Here is a 9,181-nt window from a genome sequence, read left to right as displayed (position 1 = left end):
GTACAGGCAAGGCTTTTCTATTAGCGACCAAAAGTTGCGAAATTTATCGTCGACGTTCTCTACTAAATCCTTTCAGCAAAAATATGGCAATATTGCGAAATGATCAAGTATGACACATAGAATGTACCTGCTATCCCCGTTTAAATAAGAAAATCTCATTTCAGTAGACCTTTAAGGTAACGTGTGGAGTTCCCTAGGCTTCGGTCCTTGGCCCTGCACTCTTCAGCATCTACATGCTGCCGCTGGGTGACATCATACACAAATACGGAGTTAGCTTTCACTCTTATGCTGATGACACCCAACTCTTCATGCCCTTAAAGCTGACCAACACACCGGATTGTAGTCAGCTGGAGGCGTGTCTAAATGAAATCAAACAATGGATGTCCGCTAACTTTTTGCAACTTAACGCCAAAAAAGCGTAAATGCTGATTATCGGTCCTGCTAGACACCGACCTCTATTTAATAATACCACCTTAACATTTGCCAACCAAACAATTACACAAGGCGACTCAGTAATGAATCGGGGTATTATCTTCGACCCAACTCTCTCGTTTGAGTCACACATCAAGAGTGTTACTAAAACGTCCTTTCATCTCCCTAATATCGCAAAAATTCATTCCATTTTGTCCACTAGCGACGCTGAGATCATTATTCATTTGTTCGTTACGTCTCGTCTCGATCACTGTAACGTATTATTTTCGGGGCTCCCTATGTCTAGCATTAAACGATTACAGTTGGTACAAAACGCGGCTGCTAGACTTTGGACAAGAACAAGAAAGTTTGATCATATTACGCCTATACTGTGTATACCTTTATATACCTATATATCTTTATACTGTATATACCTACTGGCTCACTTGCACTGGCTTCTTGTGCACTTAAAATGTGACTTAACGGTTTTACTACTTATGTATAAAATAGGCTGGAGCTAGACCGTGTACTATCGTGTCATTTGTATTATACCATATGTCCCGGCAAGAAATCTGCGTTCAAAGTACTTCGGGTTATTAGTGATTCCCAGAGCCCCCAAAAAAGTATTTGGGCAATAGATCGTTTTCTATTCGGGCTCCAGTACTCTGGAATGACCTCCCGGTAACAATTAGAGATGCTACCTCAGTAGAAGCATTTAAGTCCCATCTTAAAACTCATTTGTATACTCTAGCCTTTAAATAGACCCCCTTTTTAGACCATTTGATCTGTCGTATCTTTTCTTTTCTACTTTGCCCCCCTCTCCCTTGTGGAAGTGGGGCACAGGTCCGGTGGCCATGGATGAAGTGCTGGCTGTCTAGAGTCGGGACCCAGGGGTGGACCTCTCGCCTGTGCATTGGTTGGGAATATCTCTGTGCTGCTGACTCGTCTCCTGCTTGGGATGGTCTTCTGCTGGCTCCATCATGGACTGGACTCCCACTATTATGTTAGATCCACTATGGACTGAACTTTCACAATATTATTTTAAACCCACTCGACGTCCATTGCATCCGGTCTCTACTGGAGGGAGGGGTCCCCCACAGCGTCACCCACATCTGCGGTCCTCTCCAAGGTTTGTCATAGTCACCCACATTGACGTCCCACTGGGTTGTGAGTTTTTCCTTGCCCTTTTGTGGGCTCTGAACCAAAGATGTCTTTGTGGCTATATAAATAAACATTGATTGATTGATAAAGCAGACAGTTCAAAATTTGGCTGACTACAGCGAGCCACCTCACCGAGAGTTCCAGTAATATAGGGCACTTATGTTCCAGTTTTCCACACATTTTTATCAATTTAATAAATGTGGCAATTTATTATTATTTTTTTTTATTCCAAATAAATTTTTGATTTTAAAGTTGCAAGTGATAAACACTTATTTTAATGAAACTAAAATACATGTATAACTGCATCAATATACATAAATGGGAAATAGAGTAACGTTACAGTGTTTGAACAGTAACACTGTGTTTGACACGAGAATCACTGAAATCTAATTTATTATTTAAAAAAAATACGAGTCTAGCTCAAGGCAACACACATCCATACATGCTGTAGTCACACGTATCGCTTTATTGAAGCTGGAGCCTACCCCAGCGGACTGAGTAAGAGGTTGGGTACTTCCCTGTCAATCAAAGGACTGTGAACACATCAGGTAAAACTGTACAGACATTGTTTTAAATAACATTGTTCAAACAAAATACGTAAACCACTGCTATTAGTAAAATACATAAAGTTGAGTTGGATAATGAAAAAGAAAAAACATATATGTATATATATATATATGTACACATATATATACATATGTATGTGTGTGTATATATATATATATTTATAGCCATACACACATGTATATATATACATGTGTTTGTGTGTATATATATACATATATATATATACACACACATATATATATCCATCCATTTTCTACCGCTTATCTTTTTTTGGGGTCGCGGGGGGTCCCTGGAACCTATCTCAGCTGCTTCAGCTGGTAGGCGGTGTACACCCTGGACAAGTCGCTACCTCATCGCAGTATATGTGTATATATATATATAGAATATATACATATTTATATATATATATATATGTTTATGTATGTGTATCTATATATATATTTATATATATATATATATATGTTTATGTATGTGTATCTATATATATATATGTATATATATATATATATATATATATATATATATGTATATATATATTGACTGATTGATTGAAACTTTTATTAGTAGATTGCACAGTTCAGTACATATTCCGCACAATTGACCACTAAATGGTAGCACCCAAATACGTTTTTTAACTTGTTTAAGTCGGGGTCCACGTTAATCAATTCATATATATTTGTGTATATATATATATATATATATATATATATATATATATATATATATGTACATATATATGTGTATATATATATATGTATATATATACATATATATGTGTGTATATATATATATATATATATATATATATATATATATATATATATATATGTACATATATACATATATATATATATATGTGTGGGAAAAATTACAAGACTACTTCGTATATATGTGTGTATATATATATGTATATATATACATATATATATGTGTGTATATATATATATATGTATATATATATATATATATATATATATATGTACATATATATGTGTGTATATATATATATGTATATATATACATTTATATATGTATATATATATATATATATATATATATATATATATATATATATATATATATATGTATATATATACATATATATATATGTGTGGGAAAAATTACAAGACTACTTCGTCTCTACAGAACTGTTTCATGAGGGGTTCCCTCAATCATCAGGAGATTTTCTCCTGGAGAAAATCTCCTGATGATTGAGGGAACCCCTCATGAAACAGTTCTGTAGAGACGAAGTAGTCTTGTAATTTTTCCCACACCTACATATTGCGCTCTACCACGGTATCGAGCACTATTCTCTGGAAGATCCAATCAAGACATATATAAATATATATATATATATATATATATGTACTGTACACAAATAAAAATTATGACCTCACATTAGTTACCTGACATGATAAAATTAAAAATGTGTCTACAGACAAATTTATATTTTACTGATTATTATATTTTTCCACTTTTTATTGGTCTGAGCAAAGCTTTCACAAGTTTCCATTCGTTTGTAACCTATCCAAAACGGTCTATTGTAAATTCCTAAATTTCCTCACACTTATGATCATAAAAATGCCCGAGCGTCACATAAAAGTTATAAATAATACAGTTTCCACAATTTTTTTTTCGGTCTAAAGTCGGTAGTGACCTGTTGCCTCGTTCCGTTGACTGTTGACAACAGCGCCCACGTCATCGTCTATTAATAGTCCCCGAGTGGCAGTAGAACTTCATTACCCACAATCCCCCGCGCGGCGATTCCATTGGTGGCGGCACAGGTGACTGGCGGAGACGCGCCGAGCTGTGACAACAACTCGACAGTCCCCCCAAAAAACATTTCACGCGGCGTGTGGCGACGCGTGGAAGTATCGAGAAGAATCATCTTTTACTAACCGAAAGCTCAGCACTTTGTGTGTAGTTTTTGTGTGCCCGAGGGACGTGTTGGCGCGCTCTTTTCCCCGCTGACTGACTGACTGACTGCCTTCCTTCTGACCTTCACAGCTGGTAAGTTGACATTTCAGCAACACGCTACTTTTAAAACAACACCCAAATCAACATCAAACTACTTTTTTTTCTTTTAAATGTTTGATATTTCCTTTTAGTTGTGTGTGTGTGGTGTGTGCTTTGATTTTGAAATACAACTCATATGGGACTCAAGCTGGTTATTAGTAGTGGATATAGTACATATATATACATATATACATATAGATATAGCATATATTTAAAAAAAAAACTATTGATACAATGCACATTCAACCATTTCATAAAAATAAACATTTTTTTTTGTATGCAAAAAAATGTTGTAAGACTTAAATCGGGATATTATTTTGAGATAACCTAAAAAGTAGGATATTAGTCTTTCTCTTCACTTCTTTGTTGTCAATTTGGACCACAGATTTTTGCTCACCCCCCCTTTACTGAGTGTCACACTCTTGCCCTTTTTCTGAGCAGCAGCCAGGCCCTGTATCAGTAACAACACCTCAGCCCCAGGCTATGTTGCTATGTATAAAGCTGGGGACTATGTCAACTACATTGGCGGGTTCAAGTCCTTCGGCAAAGAGGTGACGGTACCGCCGCTGTATTTGTGTCCCGTTAACGTGGTGTCCTGTCCCGACCAGGCTTTAATCGCACGCCGCGTGTTTATTATTAGTGCGCATGTCATGTCAGGGTTTCCCGCAGCTTTTTGTTGTTAAGGCGGCCGCCTTAACAACAAAAAGCCACCACCTAAACCGGGGGTCAGCAACCCGTGGCTCTATCTTTAGCGTCGCCCTAGTGGCTCCCTGGACTTCTTTCAAAGATGTGAGAAAATGGAAAAAGATGAAGAAAAAAACATATTTTTTCTTTGAATATGGTTTCTGTAAGACAGTGGTGCCCACTAGAGATGCGCGGATAGGCAATTATATCATCCGCATCCGCATCACCAAAGTCGTCATCCACCCGCCGTTCACCCGAACCAACATTTTATCAGGACCGTACCCGCCCCCTAACCGCCCGTTTTACAGAGTAATGATGACAATTGGAGCCGCTGACGTTCCCGCGACTATCCAATTGCGTTCATCCTGATTACAAGAATATGGGCGTGCTATGAAGCCATTGCCTTTGACACCTTCAACAACATGTACAAACCAATTGTTAGTCCGGCAACATGTAGTGTGCAGCTTCCGCAATTACATGTTCAGGATTGAAAGGCATACTGGGTGATACAGAGTACACTGATGGTTGTGATATAAACAACTTTAACACTTACTAATATGCGCCACACTATGAAGCCACACAATACAAGATTGACAAACACATTTCGGGAGAACACAACATAAACGCAACACAAGAAATCCACAGAATCCTTTGTATCCGTGCGAATATCCTGAATATATTTTACACCCCCGCGCCCCAACCCCGCTGCTAGTGGGGTGTATAAAATAGTCAGGAAGTGTCATGAATACAAAGGATTATGGGTATTTGTTGTGTTGCGTTTATGTTGTGTCACTGTGAGGATGTTTTCCCGAAATGTGTTTGTCGTTCTTAATTGGTGTGGCTTCACAGCGTGGTGCATATTACTAAGAGTGTTAAAATTGTTTATACCACAACCATTAGTGTACTCTGTGTCACCTAGTATGCCTTGCAGTCGTGTGCGTGTTGCCGCGGAAGCCACACACAACATGATGCTGGACTGACAATCAGATCGTACATGTTGTAGAAGGCGACAAAGCCAATGGTTTCATAGCACGCCCTAATACTTATTATCTGGGTGACTGCCAGCAGTCATTCTAGAGAATATAAGCGTCTCCTATTGTCTTCTTCGCTATATGACATGGGTCTTAAATGGCATTTTGAATGGCAAGGGATACCGATCACAGAACCATGTATATAAAATATTTCCGTAAGGTTCAACCGCCACCCGCCCGAATCTAATTAAAACTTATTTTTTCGTCATGTCAACCGCCTGACCCGCGGTTTATCCGCGTACTCCGCGGATGAGACCGCAAACCGCGCATCTCTAGTGCCCACACTTTTTCTGCAGGCGAGCTACTTTTCAATTGACCAACTCGAGGGGATCTAACTCATTCATATATATAATTTATATTTATTTATTTATGAAAGAGACGTTTTTGTTAACAAGTTAAATGTGTTTAATGATAATACAAGCATGTGTAACACATATAAATGTCTTTCTTTCACAAAGACAAGAATATAAGTTGGTGTATTACCTGATTCTGATGACTTGCATTGATTGGTATCAGACAGTAATGATGATAACGCCCATATTTTCGAATGGAAGAGAAAAAAAGTTGTCTTTTCTGTACAATACCACATTAAAGTGGTTGTTTTTTGGCATTTTATTCATCCAGCTTCCATACTCTTTACAAGAAAAACATTGGCGGTAAATTCCGTAGCTTGCTTGATTGACATTCACGGCACCCGAAAGTCTTGTGAGATGACGTTGGCTGCTGCGAGATCATTATTATGAAAAAATGACCGAGAGGAAGGCGAGAAACACTTTTTATTTCAACAGACTCTTGCGCCGTACCTTCAGTCAAAACTCTAAAGGCCGACTGCACATTTCCTATCTTCACAATAAAAGCCCTGCTTCATGCTGCCTGCGCTAACTAAATAAGAGTCTCGGAAAGCTTCCTCTCGGTCATTTTTTCATAATAATGATCTCCCAGCAGCCAGCGTCATCTCACAAGATCCTCGGGTGCCGTGAATGTCAATCAAGTGACGTCTTAGTGAAGATTGATGATCGCTATTTTTCAGGTCTATTTTTTTAAAAAGCCTGGCTAGAGATCGACTGACACACCCCTCGCGGTCAACCGGTAGTTCGTGATCGACGTAATGGGCACCCCCGCTGTAGGAGAACAAACATGACACAAACCGTCCTAATTGTTAAAAATCCCTCTATTTATGTTATACATGCTTCACTGATTTTGTCGTACTAATTTCAGCAATCCTTGAACTCATCGAAGTTTGTTTGCATGTACAACTTTCTCCGATGCTGCCACAGAAAGACGTGTTTTGTGCCACTCCTTCTTTGTCTCATTTTGTCCACCAAATGTTTTATACTGTGCATTAATGCACAAAAGTGAGCTTTGTTGATTTTATGGATTTGTCGGCGTGCTTGTCAGGCCTATTTGGTCAATCCATGACATGCTATTTAGGCCAGCTGTATGAACATATTGCATCATTGTGCCTCGTTTGTGGGTATGTTTGAGATCATTTAATTTCCTGCCTTGTGGTCTACCATAATAATACCGGTGTATAAATACCTCGGAGTACACTTAGACAACAAGCTGAATGGGTCAAAACACGCTGAGGCCCCCTGCAAGAAGAGACAGAACCACCTCTACTTCCTCAGGAGGCTAGGATCCTTCAACGTCTGTACAAAAATGTTGAAGATGTTCTACAAGTCGGTGGTGGTGAGCGATTTCTTGTACGCCGTGGCCTGCAGGGGCAGCGGGCTGAGAGTGAGGGACGCAAACAGACTGGACAAGTTGGTAGAGAAGGCCAGTAACGTGGTGGGAATGGAGCTGGACTCTCTGGTGGTGGTGTCAGAGAGGAGAAGTATAGCAAAACTCCTAGCCATTATGGACCCACTACACTCGGACCTTGCGGAGAGAATGAGCACGTTCAGTGGAAGGTTCAGACTCCCAAAATGTAACACGGAACGACACAGGAGGTCCTTCATACCGACAGCCATCAGACTGTATAATGCATATGTTCCTTCTTGACTGCACTTAAATGTAGAATATATTTATATTATTTATATATTATATATAAAATATATGTCATATATTATTTATTATTATTATTATTTATTGTGAGCAAACTGTGGTACTGAATTTCCCCCAAGGATCAATAAAGTACTTTCTATTCAGGTTGAAGCACAGTACGTCTGACTATGGTAGCCGTAATGCTCCGACAACCCATCAAGCGATGTGGCTTCGTAGCTTACCAAAATCATACTAAACCATTTTGACAGATTTTTGAGCGCCGTGTGTAATGTTCTCTATTCTCAATGAAACATCACCTTTTTGTGCTTACTTACTTGCTAGCGTCATTTATTGAACGGGCATCAACCTGCAGTCCACACGTATTTTTTATGTGTAACTGCCATCTGCTGTTCACACTTAATACACAAAATGGAATTGCTTCCAGGTCGGTAAGCACAACCGGCATTAATACGTACATACTCTAACCTACTCAGTGGCCTAGTGCATGGGTGTCAAACTCTGGCCCGCGGGCTAAATATGGCCCGCTGTGTAATTTCATTTGGCCCCTGAGGCAATATCAAATTAACATTAGAGCTGGCCCGCCGCTGCAACACCGCATTTGCCACTAATACTCATACTCATCAACCCTCCCGATTTCCACCCGGACAAAAATATTGGGGGCGGGCCGTAAAAGCACTGCCTTTGGCGTTCTCTACATGTTGCCACGTCCGCTTTTCCTCCATACAAACAGCGTGCCGGCCCACTCACATAATATATGCAGCTCATGCACACACACAGTGTATGCAAGGCATACTTGGTCAACAGCCATACAGGTCACACTGAGGTTGGCCGTATAAACAACTTTAACACTGTTACAAATATACGCCACACTGTGAACCCACAGCAAACAAGAATGACAAACACATTTTGGGAGAACATCCGCACCGTAACACAACATAAACACAACCGAACAAATACCCAGAATCCCTTGCATCACTAACTCTTCCGGGATGCTACAATATACACCCCCGCTACCACCAAATCCCACCCCAACTCGAACCCGCCGCCGAAAAGAGGCATTCAATTTGTATTGTTATTTTATTTGATATGCCATTGATACTTTTTAATTATTATTATTTAAAACTCGGTTTTGCATGTCACTATAAAGTTATATAAGCCTTGCTTGGTCAATATTCAATGCAAAACTTTTTTGGATCCCTATTAAAGGATTAATTTGTTCAACCTCAGCCCGCAGCTTCGTTCAGTTTTAAATTTTGGCCCACTCTGTATTTGAGTTTGACACCCCTGGCTTAGTGGTTAGATTGTCC

The 9,181-nt window shown here is 39.3% G+C and overlaps 1 protein-coding gene across 1 annotated transcript in view; it reads left to right on the top strand.

The window, feature by feature from the left end:
• Nucleotides 1-3,903: 3,903 nt before the first annotated feature.
• Nucleotides 3,904-9,181, top strand: part of tfeb (transcription factor EB) — a 162,631-nt gene continuing 157,353 nt past the window's right edge. The window contains exon 1 of the mRNA XM_061922611.1: nt 3,904-4,149. The gene's annotated coding sequence lies outside the window, so the exon portion shown is untranslated. The remainder of the gene's footprint in view (nt 4,150-9,181) is intronic.

The sequence above is a fragment of the Nerophis ophidion genome, linkage group LG16 (assembly GCF_033978795.1).
Source record: "Nerophis ophidion isolate RoL-2023_Sa linkage group LG16, RoL_Noph_v1.0, whole genome shotgun sequence".
Classification (NCBI taxonomy): Eukaryota; Metazoa; Chordata; class Actinopteri; order Syngnathiformes; family Syngnathidae; genus Nerophis; species Nerophis ophidion.
Note: the sequence above shows the minus strand (reverse complement) of the source record. Positions and strands in the feature narration are given on the sequence as shown.